Consider the following 20075-nt stretch of genomic DNA (forward strand, 5'->3'; position numbering starts at 1 on the left):
GTCTGAATTTCCCCTCAGTAACCAAAGCCCTAAGTCCAGACGCACAGAGGTGTTTTCTGTCAGAGGACACTGCTGGAAAAACAGGAGCCTGTTCAAAGTGACAGATGGTGCATTCACACCATGCAAGAGGAATGGCACGGGGGCCTACAGCAGCCTCTGGCATGTGGCTGGCTAACCTCCGGCGCATGGCCTGGGGCTGCTCCCGCTCACCTCGGACATTGCAGGCACTTCGGCTGAGCCTCAGCTGCCAGCAGAGAGGCAGGGAAGGCAGCGAGGCGAGGGGAAAGGGAAGGTGACGCGTCCTACTGAGCCATGAGCGAGTCTTTCACATGCACCTTCACCCTGCAAGGCAGACCAGCTCTTCTGGTTGCAGCTGAACCAAGGGAAGGGGCCCCTCATCCCCTCCCACCACCTGATGTTAGGCCAGCAGCTTTGGGAGGGTTGCAACTGCAAATGCAATTGCTTCTTAGCCTGCTTCTTAGCCGTTGAAGTGCTCCATGTGTATTAAAACATCTTCAGACCAGCTGTAGCCAGAAAAATTTGACTGCAGCCCAGGTGGTCAGTCTGGAGATCAGACTGCTACTGGGTCAGGAATAGCCAACAGCAACAGCAGAGAAGGGAAGTATCCAGAGTCTAGATGACAAGGTCAGTTTTCCCCTTGCTATGACTCATACTTTGAACATGATTTATATGGTTTTCCCCCTTAGTGTGAACAAACACTTTCATTTTAAAGCCTACAAAAGCCAAGACCAAAGGTTATCCAAGACCAGCCAGACATTTAATCACTGCCTTTACCCACACTAAGGATGAAGCTATCAAGCACGCTGCTTTCTAACACAAAGCTATCCCATTTCCCTCCTCATCCTGCCAAGCCGAGAGTTGGCCAGGAGCTGACGGCAGCGTCTCCTTTGACCAGCTTGGCACACGTCACAGCCAGGTGGAAGGAAGGGGACATGTCGCATAGGACACAGGACATCCAGCCCCACTGGTGCTTCAGGTGACCTTGCTCCCCACTGCCTGATACCCCAGTCGCATTTGCTGCATCTCTGCTGGATAACCACGTGAGCCCATGGATGGGCAGAGAGGCTACCACAGGCTTGTCTTAGGGATCTCCAGTGGCTCTTTTTGCAGTAAGAATGGCTAGAGATAGCCCAGAAAGGTAGGTAGGTAGATGCTTTGTCAGGGTTGGTCTAGTTCTCTTGTTCTAGGACACCAGACACCATAAATACCTGCTGGGTGCATTTTCAGTCTCTTGGAGAAAGGTCTGCCAGGACCTGAGTACTATTTTCCCACCATACCTACACGCTAAAGGAAAGAAAGCACAGGATTAAACTATGGTTCTCCATGATAGGAGATACCTACATCAGCATTTCACTTCTCAGGAACAAGCAAAAGTGAAATGAATTTGTCCATCTCAGCAGAGTCCCCAGGACAGTCTTGAGGCTGGTGAGGCCCAAGGCTGTAAGCACACATAGAGGGAGGTAAGTTAGGACCTAGCAAAGACAGAGGAGCTCCACTGGCACCTGCCCACCTGCAGTGTCATTAGTCCCCCATATTTAAATGACAAACAGCACACATGGACTCATTTAAGAATAAAAATGTTGCTTCCTTTCTTCTGGCTGGTTTTATGCTGGGTCTGGTAATAGCTGATGCAAACTGAGGCACGGGTGCAGATTCTAGCACCAGTTTTCAGCCAGTATAAGCCAACGCTCACAGTTACACTGCTGTATGCCAGCTGAAACTCTGGCCCTCCTTAGAAGACCCAGAATTCAGTTCCAAGGGACTACACTGATTTTCCACAGGATGATGCTTCCCCCAGGGCAGTAACATGCCTTGCAAGACTTTTCTGACTTGGTCCAAGGCCTGCTAAATTTCCTATATACACACACAACAGACAAATTGCTCACAGGTTTGGGATGAATTAGCACTTGTCAGTTCAGGCTCCACCTCTTATCACAACCACAAAGAGAAGCCACCAGTTTTGGGTTTCAAAGGATTACCTTTATCTAGAAGAAGCGCTAAGAATGGGAAAAGACAAAGCTAACATTCCTGCCCCACTCTCTCCTTTTCCCTTATGGGTTGTGATTCATTGCTGGGTGGCTCATTAGCTTAATCTGAAGTCACGCGGGGGTCAGAGTGTTTTGCAGGTCTTCCCTTCATCCTGACCACCCCAGACAAACACAGGTCCATCGGCCACAGAGAGTCACAGCTTACTAGCCAGAAATCAGAGCTCCTCTCCATGCAATAAATCCTGCAGGCTAGCCTGTTTACTGACAGCTACATTTTGCATGGTTTCCGTAACATGGACCCTTTCTTTTAACCGCTATCATCACTGCTACTGTAGGTGGCAAGCTACATGAACTCATTAACCACTTCCCTAGTGGGGCAGTATCCCTCTCACCAACTCCAGGCAGACATTGAAGCTTTTTTTTTTTTTTTTTTTTTTAACTCCATAGTTTCAAAGAACCAGAGATGTAATATGATGTACAGCCAAAGCTTCAACATCCTCCAGCTAGTTTCCATGTCAGCAAGTCTTAGTTATTGGTGATTCTGAACATGTAATTGAAAGCATACACCAAATCTTGCCTGTTTAGGACTGGGAGCTGACCTGCAGCTAAGTAAGATCAGTTCATTCCTCCTCACCTTTCTTCCAGTCCTTCTAGACCCCACTAGAGTCATACTTATCTTTATTATCAGTTACTGCTGAATGAACCTTGCTCAGGTGGCAGACAAAGAGGCAGCCAAGCTCAAAGCAGATGGGGCTGTGAGGATGACACAATTACAGGCATCAGCATTCAGCAAGCAAACGGAGAATGCACAGATCTATTTTTAATGGCACAATGCAAGTGCTGTACAAAAGGACGTATCCAGGGAGATTCTGCCCAGTCAGAGGTTTGCGTTAGTTTTGCTGCAATAATCAACTTCACTCAGCATGCAGGAGGCATTTTGCCCCTTTACCACCCCAGAGAATAGTTTGGGGAGCTCCATTTTGATTTAAGCTGGAGACCTGCTCCTCTTGGTCACCTTCCTGGCCTGCTGCATCCTACTGGCTTTCCACCAGGAAAAGCAGAAAATGCAGTGAGCAGCAGGTAAGGAGCAAAGGAGAAGGCCAGGCGTTCAGGCAGCAGCTGGCTCCTGCGGCACACACTTGGCTCCCGCACCTTGGCTCAGGTGAGCTAGCAAAGCCGTTTGGGACACCTTTGCAAGGCCTGTTCCCGAGTCCACTAACAGAAGCAAAGCCCTGTCTATAACACCAACGTACTCCTCCCCATTTGGACAAAGCAGGCAGGGAAAGGGTGAACTGTGAAGTGTTCCCTGCTTTGATTTCCCCCCCTGCATGCACACGGTTAATCTATTTTTCATATGCGAGCTTAGAAGTCAGCAGTGCTGGCACCCTCTCCACACCAGCTCTCTGCTCAACAGCCTCAAGTGCCAAGCGAGGCTCAGCCTGTGCCCATCCGTTCCCCACGCAGGGCTCCCGGCCAAGGCAGATGAAGATGGAATGAATAACTCCACTCAAGCTAAAGCTTGAGGAGGACCAGACTGTGATCGCAAGCTTAGAAACCGGGGTTGTTAAAGGCAACGCGAAAACAGTCAGATGCTGAAGATGCTTCTTGGTTGCTTCTTTTCAATAGAATGCCCTGGATGCTGATGGACCCTCTCTGTTTGGAGCAGAAATGGTCCTGAGTTACTCAGGAGAGGTTGGATTTCAATGGGAGACGTGTAATTTAAGCAGATGCCGGTTTAATGCGTTTAATTGTTTGACTTGCTTGAGAGAAAACCTGCAATCACCTAATAAATGAACTGAAATGTCTACCACAGCTTCTGCCACATCAGCTGAATTAACATTTGCTAGCTTTGTACAGCAGCTCTCCTCAAAGAACTAAATCCCTTATTAAAAAAAAAAAAAGGGGAGATGTAAAGCTGTGGATATGGGTATACCGCACACCTATTAGCCAGATGAGTAATGCTGCTAGGCAGAGACAAACCGGAAAGACGCACTGCATCATTAGCAGGGCTCAAGGATGTGTGTTGTGAAGGGGAGGATTCCAGGGTTATGCTGTCATTGGAATTTCCATGCAGGATCAAAGCGATGGCCCACCTTGTTTCAAGTCCTCTCACCATCACTGCTTAATAACAGGTATTTTACAGAAGCAGGGGAGAAACAGGATGGCAGGCGGTTATGGAACAGTCACAGAATAATTTAGGTTGGAAGGAACCTCAGGAGGTCACCTGGTCCAACGCCTTGCTCTCCCTTAAAGCTGGGCTAACTTCAACAGTAGATGAGGGTTTCTTTTCCTTCTAGTCACCTAATGGGTCCTCCCCAAACACCAGTGGGCTCAGAAATCATGCTCCCCATAACTCAGCATGCAAAAATGCTGTACAGAGAGCCTCTTTCACAAATGGTAAGAGCACTCTGAGGTGCTCTGGAAAAATGCCTGAAGAACACAAAGTCTCTGCCCCAAGAAACCTGGAGACTTGGTTTGAAGATGATACACTGAAAGCAGACAAGTCACACACGCACACATCAGGATGGGCAAACAGGAACTGTGAGGGCTCTCCATACACAGGAAACAACACGGGAAAAGGCATAAGGGCAATAGGAAGAAAAGAGGAAAGCAAGGAAGTGTTTCTAGTCCCAGATAGGCTGCTGGCATGATCTTAAATTAACTCAGTGCAAAGTGCGTCGCTGCATCTTCATGCAGCACAGTCCTAGCATTAGCCGTTCTGCACTGGTATTGCTCCCCTTCTGTGCTAGGAGACTCTTCATGTAGTAGACCAGTTCCCAGTGAGTGCCTCCTGGTTTTCCCTCTATCCCAGTCTGGGGTGCTACAAGCTCCTGTCTTCTGAAATACTGCTCCTTTCCAAGAGTCATTAACTGGGCAAACAAGCACCACGTGTCATTTTTGGAAACTCTGGGCTCAGAGCAGCCAAGAAGTCCACAGAAGCTGTGTGTACAGCAAGGAATGAAGCCCCCTGCACAGTAACCACAGAATCACAGAATGGTTGAGGTTGGAAGGGACCTCTGGAGATCATCTAGTCCAAACTCCTGCTCAAGCAGGGTCACCTAGAGCACGTTGTCCAGGATTGTGTCCAGACAGCTTTTGAATATCTCCAAGGATGGGGACCCCACAACCTCTCTGGGCAACCTGTTCCAGTGCTCAGCCACCCTCACAGTGAAAAAGCTTTTCTTTAGATTCAGATGGAACTTCCCGTGTTTCAGTTTGTGCCCGTTGCCTCTCATCCTATCGCTGGGCACCGCTGAAAAGTCTCACTCCATCCCCTTTACGCCTTCCCTTCAGATACTTGTACACATTGATAATAACCCCCCTCAGTCTACTCTTCTGCAGGCTGAACAGGCCCAGCTCTCTCAGCCTTTCCTCATAAGAGAGATGCTCCAGTCCCTTAATCATCTTACTTCCTGCTAGAGGTAGAAAGTCTACAAACAGCTCTCGCAAGAGGAAGAGATAACAGTTTGTTTTTCTTTCCATGACCTTCTGCTAAAGAGGAGACTGGGTGACTGAGGCATCCGCCTCAGCCAGAGCTCAGGAACTCGCACCTTGGTCTCTGGCATGGATTTGGCTCACGTGGGCCAAGCTTTGCCAGGCCCACCTGGCAAAAACACCCGCTTTGAGTGCAGCGCTGCCATACCATTATCCCAGAGCACCTCGGCACCATCAGCTTTTACAACCCTAATGTTCCCCAGGCTGTATTGCAACCCTGCTCACAAAGCACGTGCAGGGCTTCCTGAGTAAGCTTGAGAAAATCTTGAGCAGGGAGCTCATTCGGCTCCTTATCTGATGAATTGTCTCAGGCCCCCTCACCTCCCCACCCTGAGCGGACCAGAAATTATGTCAGGTGTCTCCTTTGCCACTCAGCATCAGGTGGGACAGGTGTATCTTCAGAGGAGAAATGCAGAGCTTGAAAAACAGGTTTTAAAGCCCAGAGGGCATGAGGCTGCAGCAGAGCATTTTCAAGCTTTCCCCACAGGATGACAGCAGTGAAGGTCTGGCTGCACGAGTTCTCTATGCATAGCAGCAAAGAAGAGCCCGGGGTGAAATGCACTGCATGTTGAGGAAAAGGAACACCTCTGTGCTGTGGCTTTCTGCAGCCAGCTGCCCCTTAACATTGCCATTAAACCAACAGTAGAGGGCAAAAAGATCTACAAACTCTCCAGCCTAGTTTAATCCTCCAACTGTCCTACCAGGCAGAAGATACAGTATTTGCAAGCTCTTTATCATCTTGTTCTCTACAAAATCCAGTCTGCTGTAGCAGCTGTGGTGTGACAGTAGTGTCCTACAAGTCAGTTCCAGAAGTCAAGACTGCCAAGCACCGAAACACCTCCTTTTCCTGCTTTGATCACAGAAAGCCTTAACATGTTCTACACCTGTGTGCACTCGGGGCTTTTGGAGGCAAACCTCAACTGAGCTACACACCAGAGAAACTGGTCTCTGATCCTTAAGAAGAGACTTATTTAAAGACAACAGAACAAATCAAAACAGGAAAGCAACTATAACGCACTCCATATTCTTACACCAATTTAAAGCAGCACTTGTTGGTGGAGAGGTAGGGAATAGGGATGGAGTGGGAGTCCCTTCACACTCATCTTGAGAATAGTCATTTTCAGAAATCCTTCTGAGACAGGTTTCCATTTTGGGGGGTTTCCTTGGGGAGGTCACTGTGGGGGGAAAACGTAGTTTTCTCCCATCTCCCAAGAGGCAATTTGTCAGCATGAGACACACACTACTGAGAAGTCTCACCCAGCCCTCGGGGGTGCTTTGGTAGTAATAGCAGCATCGTATTTAATTTTAGGTGACAAACTCTCCAAAGGCAGGCACCTCAGTGGGTCTCTCAGCAAGGTGCTTGGCACCCAACAAAAACATGTCTGCAAACAAATGCCAAGTACTACACTTGCAAGAGTGATCTCTGTAAGAGAGCCCTGAGGAGTCTGGCCACATTGCTCAGGTCTCCCAAGCACAGCAGAGGCTAGATTTTATAATGTAAAGCAAGATCCAAGTTTCCCTCCCCCATTCCTTACCTTGCATCAGGCAGGGACAACTGAAAGTCACGGTATGCTAAACTGTTGAGTTGAAAGCATTTTGGTGTGAAATGCTGACATCTCAGAACCAGTATTCAAGAGACCATCTAGACCAAGGATTTCTCTACTAGAGTTTATTGCTGATCAGCCAAGGGTAGGAAGTCCAACATACTGTCATCCCAAAGAGGCATTTGGGCACCCATTTGCTCTCGCATTCCCAAATGTCCTTTGTGGTAGTGGCCATTAGGACAGCCCCACACATACGCACCCTGCCAGTGGGGCTATGCTACTCGAAACCGAGGACAAGGTATCCGCGTAGCCCTGCAGGCACTCTAGCAAGAGATCCCAAATACCTCCAGGTATGGCCAGAAAAGTTTTCTTGGTGTTGCAGCTTATTTATTTTGGCAACTGCTACAAGCAAACCCAAAGCAAACCCAGGAAGCCCCAACCAGACCCAAACCTGACAAACCTCTTCTACAGAGGAAAACCGACCAGCCCAGACCGCTTACAACAGCGCTAGCAAACCCCTCTGAGGCAAGACCAAACCCACGAGTGCCAAATCCCGTGCCTCAAGTCCTTCTGAAAACAAAGCTCTTCGCCACCGAATTTCAGCCTGCAGGCAGCCATGCCCTAAGCCTTTTGCCTTAGCAGGGAGGAAGGAGACAAGATGAGCGAACAGCAAACGCAGCTCCATGGGCAAGCCCACTTCAAGGTTAACATGGCCCCGGTGCGGGTGGAAGCGCCTGCCAGGCTGCCAGCACAGCCCTCCTAGCTACCTGCTCCAGCCTCCTCGGGCTTTTCGACAGCTGCACCATCCGCATCGCGGGGGGCAGCAGGGGGGCGTCCGTCTTCACGCCCCAAATTAGAGGGAGACTGAAACCTCCGGCAACCGTTCCCAGCATATTTGCGACTGCTCGCTGTTTGGGACAGGGACCATCTTTTTGACACATGCTTATATACAGCGCCTACTGGGCTGTGCTCCCCGCTAGGGAGCTTTCCATACTACCGCAATCCAAATAAGAAATGCATCTGTGCCCAGCAAATGCAAACATCCTTAACAGAACAGCACTGCACCACGTCCCTCCTTACAACAAAACCGCAAATTACTGACCTGTGCATAGAGCTCCCCCAATGCAAGCTGAAGCACTGACATCAGCTTTTACTGTGCTCAGGAATTCAATTCTGGGGGAGGAGAAAGGAGCAGAAAGGAGAAGGAACTTGTTTATCAATAAAGGGAAATAATCAGGATTCTGACTAACGATAATCAGCTCTAACTTTCAGCACAAAATCCAACATTTATCACAACATAATAAGGGGGGGGAGGAGATGATCAATTGCTCCATACACATTACGGGAGGTCAAGGAGATTATTTTAAATGGGCAGCTTAACTCATTAATCGCTAGCAGCGCCTTTGGAGCTGCAGCAGTGAAGCGTTGCATGAAAACCCCCGCTGCTGAACACATGCCGGCTTCCCTGGGCTCATTTAAACACCAAGGACATACGGCGACACTCCAAACTCTCTCATCATTGGAAAAACCACAGCTCTGTTAACACCAGGTCCTCAAATACCAAGCCTCAGCCCCCAAAGAAAAAAACGCTAGCAAGTTACCCCCAGCAAAACCGGAGCGCGGTGGGAGCCCAAAGCGCCGACCCCTCCGCACATCCAACCCCAAGGACCACTGCAGCGGCCCAGCATCCGCACGCACCTGCGGCAACCGCATCCCAGCGCACCGCAGCGACGCTCCGCTGCTTCCCAGCTCCCAGCCCAGCGGGCACCACATACCGGGCGCGTTCCCCCAGGGCCGCTCTCCCCTCCGCAAGGCAGCGCTTCGCCATCCCCTGGCCCCCCTCCCCCTTATCTTTTTTTGTTTTGCACCAGCATAATCCCAACCCCCCCCTTAAAAAAACAAAGCCATATATATATATATATAAAAATGTATAGAATGTGTTTGTGCGTGTGCATATATATATATGTGTGTGTGTTTTGGGGTTTTTAAAGCAGCCCCCCTACCGGCCCCGGGCGGCGCTGGCGCGGTGTCCGTCTCCCCCGCTCCGCTCCGCGCCGCTCCGCACATGCCCCGGCGGCAGCCGCTGCGTCCCCACGACGGGCGCCGCGTACGCGCCGCACATGTGCTGCGTGCTGCAGTGCACAGCGCGCCCGCGCCGCTCCCGCGCGCCCCTGCCCGCACCTCCCGGCGCATATAGCTGTATGAACACACGCACATGCAGGCACATATATGTATATGTATATGTGCCCGTGAGGCGCGTGCAGGCGCTGCCGCCCGCCCCCCGCGGCCCCGCACTGACCCGGCGCGGCGGAGGGCCGCTCGGCTCGGCTCCGCTCGGCTCGGCTCCGCGGGCTGGCGCGGCCGCTGGCGGCGCCGCCGGGCCCGCCTGCCGCGGCGCGCAGGGGCCGCGCCGCTCCGCGCCGCTCCGCTCCGCGCGCCGCCGGGAATGCGCCGGCGATGAGGTCATGCCTCGGGGAGGGGAGGGGGGGGGGGAAAAAAGCCCCACGCTGACGTCACCCGCAGCCAATCAGCGCGGCGGGCGCAGGGCAGGGTGACGTCAGCCCCGCTGCCGCCGCCGCGGGCGCAGCGCAGCGGAGCGCGGAGCAGAGCGGAGCGGAGCAGAGCGGAGCGGAGCAGAGCGGAGCGGAGCAGAGCAGAGCGGCGGCGCGGGCGGCCCCGGCCCCGGGCGCGGTGTGGGGCGGTGCGGAGCGAGTCGGGCGGCCCCGGACAAAGGGCCCGGCCCGGCCCCGGCCCCCGAGCACCCCCCAGGCCCCAACCCCCCTCCGGGCTCCGCGCAACGCCACAGCTCCCGCCGCTCGCCGACGCTGCCCCTTTACCGCCGCGAGGCGTTCCCGTGAAGTGCCCCCACGTTTTGCCCCCAGGCCGCGTGAAGAAGCCCCCAAATCGCTGCCCTTCTCCCCTTCCCCTGCCGCAGGGCAGTGCCCATTACAAGAGCCATCGCCGGGCTGTTGCCCAGGCCCGACGGCTGCTCCCAGCATTGGGCCGTGGCTGGACGGCCTGGGATGGTCCTCAAGGCGCGCCAGGCTGAGCTGGCAAGGCGGCGCGGGCGGCACAGAGTGGTGCGAGGGACCCTTGCAGGGAGCTGTGGCAGGAGCAAGGGCCAAGCGGGGCAAAGCTCGCTGTTGCACGCAGCTGGGCAAACGCCCTCCCGAAAGAACAACTGCCCTCGGAACACCTGCGTTCAACCCAGCCAAAATGTTACGTTACAACTTCATGCTTTTGACTTCAGTGCTAAATCAGACCAGGCAGCGTGCTTTGAAAAGGTCAAAGAATAAGCTTGCAAATATTTTGTTTCCCGGACCGTTCCCAGCCTATCTTTCTGGTCCGATCTGGACAAAGCTGAACCCAGAAGCTCTCCTGTAGGACGGACAACCCCTCCTCCCTTTTTTAGCTCTCCCTGCCCTCCGTTCCCATGTCTCCTCTGCCGCTCTCAAGCACCACTTTGCTAAACTTACAGCAGTTTGGTGGCTGCCAAACCCGTCCCCGAGGAATCACTCGCTCATAAATGCCAAAGCCAGGGATGGAAGGGGAAGGACAGACGTAAACGCGATGCAGACTGTGCAGATGGCATGTCAAAGGGTGACGCAAAGGCTCGGGGCTCAGCAGGAGAGCCAGCGAACCTGGCCCGGTGGGTCCTGCTCCTGTCTCGGCTACACTTTGCAAATGCTGACATGTTGCCCTGCAGAACCAGCGGTAAAAACTGGCAGAAGGTTTTTATTCTTACTCTGTGCATCTCCTTTTCTCTGGGAAGAGCAAACGCACACTGGCAAGAGCCAAGAAAGTGGCATCTGAAGGAAAGGAGCTGCTCCTCCTCTCCTAAAGTGGCAGGGCATATCGTGGAAAACTTTGGTGCTGGCTGACGGGTGCTGCATCCCCCCAGGAGGGAGGGGGAAGCCAGGAAAGGCGAAGGGCAGAAGAAGAGGGCTGTCGTATATGACCTCCCCAGGAAAAGACGCCGCTAAGGCCCAGCGGAAAGCCAGCCCTCATCAGCAAATATTTCAGAAGTGACCTGTCTCACCGGACACCGTGGTGGGACCTTGCACGCCGTGGTGGGCTCCCCTCTGTCCCACTGTAGGTGGCACAGAAAAGCCCCAGCCGGTTTCGGAGCCTGCTAACATAGCAGTGGTTTTTCTCTGCTCTTGGATGTGGCCTGGCAACTCCAGCTTAAAGAGGGTTTACAATTTAGACACTTAGGTTTTGCTGGTGCTTATGAAATCGAGGGAACCTTCCTCCCTGCCGCCAATACAGATGCCGGATGTTTTAAAATTAACTCTCTTCTCTCCAGACGTGCAGAGAGCAGCTAGCTAAAGAAGGATATTGAGCTGCCAAGGTTACTGACATGGCAAAAGCTTTTCAGGAAGGGTCATTTCTTGTAGAGCACCAAAGGCTTAAAGCACTAGTCGCTGGGAAGTAGTGCGATGCTAAAAATGTCACTATCCTCATTCTGCAGGCAGTGCTGAGCCTCTTCCTATACCCCTTTCCTACTGCAGAAAATCAATCCATCCAAAGCGTGTCAGCAGAGAAACTACCGCAAAACCATGACTACTTCACCACAGGTGTCTAAACTGCATGACCGGATTGACATCGGCTTTGATTTAGGCCTAGTTACCATCCTCAGTGGCGAGACACTGGTGTTGCGGCCCTAGTCGAGGCATTTACTTTTCGATTTGCTCTGGAGTGGTTTAACCCGGTGGGAGCAGAAGCTGCGGAAGTGCAGGGTTTGCCTTGGTGTAGCTCAAATGAAGCCCTGGTCTTTAGTCTCTTCAGGGTTTCCTGCTGTTTTTTCCTGCCCGCCCTCCTCTCCGCAGCCTTGCCGAGTGCTCTGGCAGCAGCTTGAGGGGCTCTGAGCTCTTCTCCCACCTTGCAAACTGGGAAGTCAGCCCTTTTCACCTGGGCAAAGGGCACGTGGTGCACTCCGATAATGAAACGGCTCCAAAAGGTGGCATGTTCCCCATCCTTCAAATGAACAGAGATAAAGGAAAAAGCCCAGTTTTAATTTTTGTGGGGAGAAAGAAGAAGAATGACTTGTCTTGCTTCAGTTTAGGGCTGTCCAACCCCCCTTTCCAGGGGCAAGATAGAAAAAAGAAGGGGAAAGGAATTAGTCTGAAAGTCCCAAAGCTAAAGCTTCCTCATAAAAACTATTATCTAGGCAGAGAGCCATGAGCTCTTGAAGCCTACCGAAGGAAGAGGATTTCAACATTTTCTTTCCAAACCCCAGCTAAAATAAATGTTTCCAATCCTGGCCCTGGCAAGCCACTGCCGGATGAGCGCCCCGGATCAGCTGCTGAGAAGATGACTTCACATCAGGCCATCGGCCTGGATCATGCAGGAGCACAGTTGTGTGGCAGTGGGGCGAAGGATGCTGAGCAGCAGCCGGCAACCTCTGTTGGGAAGCGAGGAAGAGGAAGATGGCAAGGAGAGGCCAGAGGACAGGGACTCCCGAGGGGCTGCAAGGAACCAGTGCATGACATGTTGCTTTGGATTGTTAATTCCTGGCACTAACCTGCACCTGCACCGGTGCTCTCACGCTCAAAGCAGGAGAGGATCCGGCCCACGGGCTCTGCTCCTCTCCCACGCCCACTGCTTCTGAGCGAGGCACTGCCGCCAAGGGCCCGGTGGGGAGAAACCAAAACAAATGATTCACAGATGTTAAAACTCCTCTCAGGATTGCAGGGGTAAGGAGCAGGTGGTGATGGAGGCTTGCAAAACTTCACCTGGCTTTCAAAGCCTAGAGCTAACCCAATTTAGATTCAAATCCTGTTTGTCCTGAAATTCTGGCATTTAGATGTGGACCCGTGGTTCTGGTTACATGAAAGAGGCAGCACTCATCTTTGCATTGTCGTCAACACAGGTATCGAACTGGAGACACGCAGTAAGCTCTCGGTGGCTTGTACACACTAAATACGCAAGCACTATCCCTATTTCACACAAGGGAAATTAAGCAGAGAGAGACGGGGCAATGTTGTTATGGTCACATAGAAAGAACAAAGCAGCGTCATGCTCTGAGCTCAGATCTACCAGATGTTCATCCATTGTCTTAGCCACAGGGCCAGCATCCCTCCCTTTCCCTGTACTTGTAATCAATCCAGCAAAAATTATGCAGCAAGTTGCTTAGTGCTAACGGGAAGTGCTTTATTTCAGATAAAAAAGCACTTAAAAAATAATTCACCCTATTCTCCCCACTGCTTTTTCCCCTTTTCCACATTTCAGGCACATCCAAAGATTGACTGCATCCCAACTACGTGTTTTGAATGCAAGCTACACTTATATACGTCATACTTTTTGCTAAAACGTTTTCCAAGACCTATGATTGTCATTGCAGGCCAAGTGCAGAATCCGCATACTAGATTTTCCTGTATTCTACAGGGATAAAAGTCAGAACCTGATAATGAAGTAAATTAAAACTAAGGAAAACAAATTGCTGCCAGACCAACTTTCTTACCCATCGGAAAAAAAAAAAGAGATACTTTTTAGTTGACCTGCAAATACTTTAGGCATCTGAATAATTGTTTTTAACCTTAACCAGGTTCCTGATGCAGTTCTCAGCACAGCCAGGCAAGCCCTCCTCCCTTCCCACTTGAGAGGGCTGTGCGCTGCAGTAGGGTGGAAATACCTTACCCAGCAGTACCACCACCACCAAATGTCATCAAAGCCTTTTCCTAAGGAACAGTCCTGGCTGCAGCTATGCTAGGACACAGCCTGGGGATCGACAGGAAAAATTGCTGTTTGCATCTGTTTGCAAAGGGGATGAGTCATATCAGCGCCGGCTGCAGCGCAGCGCTCCGTATTCCCATTGCAGTAGGTATTAGCACCTTCGAACTGCTGATGGCAGAAATCAGAGTCAACCCTTTGGTTGCCACAGCTCCGCTTTTACGAAGCTGCGTCGTTCCTGCTGCGTACGTGGCTGCCACCTTCCCTGAAGCCTCCCGACGAGGGGCACAGAGCAGCCCGACAGCAGGCAGTGGGGTTTTGCCGTTGGCTTGGTGGGTGTCCTAGCGCCTGGTGTGGGGAGGTACCAGAAGAAGGGGTGCTCCAGGGTCCGCGTTGCCAGAAACCCCATAAGTGCTCTTCCACGTTACTCAGCCAAGAGCTGCTCCGCTGGATTGCAGTGCTGTTTAGAGTGCTGCTTTTGGCTGCTTTTTAGGTATGAAATTGCAGCCAACAGAAGTCAGTAAAGAAACATATTGACTGTGGAGAGCTGTATATCATACTATGAAAAGTGAATCACTCCCCTTTTTGGCTCCCGTCCACATGCACCCAGGTAGTCACGTCTGCAGCGCTCCCAGTGCACCCCATTGAAGGTCTCGGTGTATCTCCGCACACCGCCTGCTTTGTACAAAGCTCAAAATGGTGTCACTCAGCTAGCAAAGAGAGTTGCTGTGCTTGAAAAGGCGAAAGACACTAACAGCGCTATGAGACAGCCTTGCTCCTTACACAGAAGGCTGCCACAGGTCTGTCTCAATTTCTCCGATAAAAACATATGCATGTGCACAGTGTGGCTCAGCACTTGCAGAACAGAGATTACTGCGTGTGCGTGTAGCAAAAACAGCTCCCATGCAATTAATTGCGGAAGTGCAAGGCTAGAGGTCTGCGTGCTGTGCCATTCATCTAAGTATATGCAGTAGAAACAGTCGTTCTGTACCTCTGACTGTGCTGCTAGGCATCCCAGGCAAATGCATAAAGAGAAAAAATCAGACAAAAGAGAAAAAATCAGACTGGATAAATTCTCTCGGTTTCTACCTGAACATGTCTGAGAAAACCTGTGCAAAAGCATACAGCTGTGCCAAATCCAGGGCACGGTTGATAGTACAGAGCACAGGTCAAAGTCAGGGGATGGGAGGGGAGGAGGACAAGGACCTTTGTACCTGGCACAAAGCAATTTTTCTCGAGGATCCAGCCCCTTGGCAGCAGCTAGCTGTTTGCAGTAACCACCTCAGCTCCATTAAGCGTGTCGATTCCTTCCCCCTTAATGCTTCCATGCCAGCCGTCAGCTTGGCCCTGGGAAGCAAGGCTAAGCGAGTGGTCTGTATAGGAGCTGCCTGGGGGCATATTCACACCTTTAAAGGTGTGTGTGGGAGGGGGGAGTGAGAGGGCAGGGCCAAGGGGAAGGAGAGAGACACTAGATGGCTTTCGTTCAGCAGATCCCAGGCTTAAAAAATGGTCGCTGCCCAGTGCTCCAGAGCAAGGCACAGTCTTCCTTCCTCCACTCATTTTTCCAGATATGAACTGGGGATGGGAAAAAGATTTCACCAACACGAAAGGCAGCACTGAATTAGGCTCTGTGCAGGGGTGAAGGCTCTGTTAGGTCGAGGATCTTTTTTCTACCCCTGTGACGGGTTTTGTTAGTCTGCTTACCAGTTGCTAGGGTTTTTTTGTTTTGCATTTTGCTTAAATCATTTTCATTGATGAGAGCATCTGCTGCCATCTGTGCCTCCCCCTCCCTCCCCCTAGCAGGGCTTACATGCAGCCACAGTCTGGATGGAGAGCTTGTGCAGCGTTAGCCATGTCGCCTGCAGCACGTATCCTGCACAAGAGTGCTAGGGCACAAGGAAGGAGAGGAAGGATGGGATGGCTCTGTCAACACCCCACTCTCTCCCCCTGGCCAGACTATATCTGCCGGCTGTTGCGATTGCACCAGTCCAGGACTGCTGCGGAGCCAAGGTCCCAAGCAAGATCGGGACCCGGCAGTACTAAGAGAGGATGCGGTTCCTGCTCAAAGAAGCCAACAACTGATGAGACAGAGAGTTGGAGGGGAAATACAGAGGTGAGGTGACTTCAGTAAGGTGACTTCAGTAAGATCAGCAGCACGACTCTGCCTCCTGGACCACACCGCGTCACGGACTCGCCTCGAACATCACGCAGCACCACAGAGGCCTTGTGGATGCCGTGATGCCTGGGGGAGTGCAGCGTTCAGGAAGGAGAGCCAGGGTTCTAATGGTACAGCTCAGTGCTGGGTTTGGTTAGTGATTTACACGCCCCGCAGAAGAGCAGGAATGAAATGCAAACGATGTTGCGATTTGCATGCTCCTCCAATTGTAATTCAGGTATCCAGGGTGAAGGCTGCTCCAGCACTGACTCACCACGCTTGGCTTTGACACGAAAACACAGGCTGTCAGCTCACCCCCGTCGTGGGAACCAGAAGATGCCTGCACTGCGCTGGAACGTGGTTACCCGAGTTAGCTAGGAGCAGAGAGCCCCATCTTGTCCTATTTAACACCACTAGCCCCCAAGACGTGAGAGACTTGAGGGGTGACATTTACTGCTCTTAGAGCATGCGTGTAGTAAATCCAAACTGGTATACCCTAGCTGGGATTTGATCCGGTGCCTGCAAACTGGCTCAACAGCATTTAGAGCAGAAATGGCATCGCCAAGCCCTGAGCCCCGGAGGGAGGCCGGGGCAGAGCCAGGGGAGAGCAGTAGGACCAAGTTTGCGTAACTGCAGCTATGTTTATTTGCACACACAAGAGATGCACAGCCCTTGCACGACCTGGCCCCGGAGGCGCCTCTCCCTGCCAGCGTGGAGTGGTAAATGTGTAACGATGTGCTGTATCGCACATGATGTCACCTGGCTTCATGCAAACATGCAAATCTCGCTGGAAGTGGCTGGACTTGCCGTGTCCCCGCAACCCCGCTTGTTTGTTTGCATGGCACGGGAGCCACCCTCTTCCCATAACCACATCTTGCACAAGCCCTCCCCAAAGCCAGCACGCAGGGCTTGTTTCCCGGAGGGCGGCTCGCACCTTCCCAGCGGTGGGGACACAACCCCGTGCGAGCAGCACTCGCTGGCTGGGGCTCCCTGCGCGGTGCCAGCCGGGAAGCCCTGGGTGCTCAGCGCAGCGGGTGGGCACGGAGCCCCTCTCCTGGCTAAGTGCAGAGGGAAAAGTGCACCTCCTCCTCCTCCTGGCGCCCAGAGGCCTTGGAGATGGACAGCCAGCCACAGCCGCCCAGCTCCTGGGACTCCCATGGAGCAGTCTAAGGGGGCCCTCTACCTGTCTCCGGCAGTACGGCTTTCGGGGAGCGCTTTTCCTGCAGGAGTTTTAGCCTCAGCCTCTGCAGAGACAAAGAGCTTCTCCTCCTTGCTCAGGAAAGCTGGACTGTACTTACTTGTTTTTACCCTGTGAGAGCTCACCCTCACCTCTGCGACCCCCCCCAGAAGTGAGGGAGATACCCACGAGAGACATGCAGGCTTTCTGAAGCGTTTCTCTGCGGTGGAAGCAGACCCTGGCCACTGCGGTGGGACCACCTGACCCTGCAGCCTTTCCAGCAAAAGCAAAAACCCAACAGAGCCTCTCGGCAGCCAAAACGTCTCAATCGATGCCCTGCTCCTGCAGCCGGGCTGCAGGATTGCTGTGGTCAGAAGGGTGCTCGGGGGCCACCTCGACTGGCCTCCTGCTCGCAGCGGGGTGCTGCTCGACGCCGAGCTGGTTGCTCGGGGCTTTGGCCGGTTGGGTCTTGAAAACCCGAGATTTACAGCAAGCTGTGTCACCTTGAAAATTTGAAAATTTGTTTCCGTATATCCTACCGGAAACTTGATTTACGGCCATGGCCTCTTGTCCTCCCACCGCGTACCTCAGTAAGGCGCTGCGGTGAAGGGCACCGTGGTGGCCCTGCCCTGGGCTTGCACCCAACACCCTTCTTGTAGCGCGGGACCCGAAACCAGATGTGGCGTTTTAGGCGCAGGCTAGCAAATGTCGACGGCAGGGGAATAATCGCTGCCCCCCCCCCAAACAAAAAAGAAAAAAAAAATCCTCGTCAACCTGTCAAGCTAACTTTCCTGAAGGAATAAAATGACATCTGTACGCGGAAATGTGGCCATCGTTTCTTCCTGATATCAAGAGACGTCTCAAGCGTTTGACTGTTCCCCCCCCGCCCCGGCTCGGTTTCGGTTTTCGCTGCTGAACGCGACAGAGGCTGCGTCTTCACAGCCAAAAAAAGGTGCGATTTGGAGACGGCTCCGGGAGGTTTTGAGCGGCAGAAGCGGAAAGGCAGAGAAGCCGCCCTTGAAACCGGTCCTTCTGTCGCCTTTCAGTGTCAACATTGGCAAAACCTGAAATTCCAGAATTTTCCTGAGCACTTCAAAAAAAAAAAAAAAAGCGGCATTTAAAGGACCTGCCTGGCTTGTTTGGCTGTTCCTTTTCTATCCCTTGTTCCCTTAAAAAGAAAAAAAAAAGAAAAAAAGATCTTTCTGATCAGTTTGCGGCGTATACTATGGCAAGGAGCCTTTTACCTGCGCGGACAGGCCCTCGGAGTCACCCCGGGGAAGCAGCACCTCTGCGGACGCGACCCGGCGCGTGAGGCAGGGGCCGCCCGTCACGGACGCCGATGCCTCAGGGAGCCTCAGCGGGGCCCGGCTGCTGCCAGGGCGGCGCCGCCATTTTGGGGGGCGCCGCCATTTTGGGGGGCGCTGCTGGCCCCCGAGGCACAAGATGGCCGCCGGGACCCCCGCCCACCCCGCATGGCCTGGGCTGAGGACGGGGCTGCGGCAGAGGGGAGCGATAATAAATGTGAGGGTTGTCAACCGCCGCCAGACCTCTCAGGCCCTGTCTCTGCGCTCTCCCTGTCCCCAAGAAGCCGGGGCCTGGACAGAGATGGGGCCCTCGTGCGGGGACTCGGGCAGGGCCGAGTTGTCACTGTTCAGCTGCGCGTCGACGTAGCCGAGCACCGAGCAGAGGACGAGCTGCCCCGTGGACCAAGCAAAGTCCACCCAATATCTTCCCCCGTATCTTCTCTCCGGCAGTAACTGGTACCAGATGCTGCGGGGGAACGGAGAGACGCTGCTAAGGTGCCTTGGTAAGCGAAGCACCTTCATTACACCTCATCCTGGTCTCTAATAGTTCCCCGCAAGGATGGTTCAACTGCTGTGTTTTAATTTTTGGTTTGCACTTGATTTATTTTCTTATGTAAAAGTTGGTGGTCTTGTGTTGGTACCCACTAGAACACAACAACAGAAATAACCCTTCCACTAAATCCTGTATTTCCTTTGGCTAACCAGGCACACAGACAGAGTAAAGAAAAAGAAAAGAAAAACAGGCTGGCTTTGCAGTTCACTGAGAAGGTCGTTTTACACTTGGAAAAGGATGAGGCAGCTGTGGTACATGAGATTAGATAAAGGGTCAGGCATCTGAAAGGTTATATTTTGGTCCTGGTCTTGCCATTCATTTGTCTTGTGACCTGGGGCCAATCTCACAGGCCTGTTTTTTTCACGTAAGGGTCTGCTGATTCGAAGCATTGCACATAGCTGCAGATAGCTCTTGGGAAGGGGCCTGAGCACCTGCTTCGCTCAGCGGCAAATGCATGGCGTCTCTGAAATCAGGCTTTTGATACACAGTCTGCAAAGTGCTGTGGCAGTAGCAGGTTGAAACCGCAGCTATTCATTTTTATAATAAATGTTAGTCCTAGCAGGAGAAGTGGAAGCTGCCTCCCCAGCTACGTTGGCTTGGTTGCAATTGATTGGCCATCACAGGAGTCGTTGAGCTCTGTGCTCTTAAATCTAGATATGCGTGCTCCTTTATGGCTGCTTGCAGCCCCGACCTACAGCAACATCCCTCATTCCCGCTTTAAATCTCTCCTAAGCAGCAGCTATTGACATTAGCATTTTCCCTTGTCAGGCTGTTGGGACTACGAGCCCAGCTTTCCTGAGGAAGGAGCTAGCACATCAGCTGGCTATGGCACTGGTGTCTTTTCCTGCTGAGTTTAAGCTGGCTGTATCCTGCATCGGCTCAGCCCCGCTCTCTAAAAGACTCAGGAAATGCAAAGGTCCCTCTTAACAATCTTTAGCACACTGAATAATCCTGTGTGTTTCATCCTGGTTCACCAGAGTAAGTGGACAACGTTACCCCATGATGATGGGTAGGGGACAGGATAGAGCCGTGCAAGGTTTCCAGTCCTTTCTCTGTCTTTGGATTCACGCACAAATCAAAAGAGGAGAGGATGATCTTAGGAATTAACCCAATAGCATCAGATATCAGAGGTATCTTTATTGACAGTTTACAGAAATACAGTAGCA

The 20075-nt window shown here is 52.4% G+C and overlaps 1 protein-coding gene across 2 annotated transcripts in view; it reads right to left on the reverse strand.

Moving 5' to 3' along the window:
• Positions 1 to 9418, reverse strand: part of DUSP8 (dual specificity phosphatase 8) — a 55834-nt gene extending 46416 nt beyond the window's left edge. Inside the window, exon 1 of one of the 2 annotated variants that reach the window (XM_067296001.1) lies at positions 9348 to 9418. The gene's annotated coding sequence lies outside the window, so the exon portion shown is untranslated. Of the gene's footprint in view, positions 1 to 9051; positions 9089 to 9347 lie in introns of those variants that run through there. The other variant, XM_067296002.1, reaches the window with a different exon arrangement.
• Between the last annotated feature and the right edge of the window lie 10657 nt (positions 9419 to 20075).

Source organism: Apteryx mantelli, chromosome 4 (assembly GCF_036417845.1).
Source record: "Apteryx mantelli isolate bAptMan1 chromosome 4, bAptMan1.hap1, whole genome shotgun sequence".
NCBI classification, from domain to species: domain Eukaryota; kingdom Metazoa; phylum Chordata; class Aves; order Apterygiformes; family Apterygidae; genus Apteryx; species Apteryx mantelli.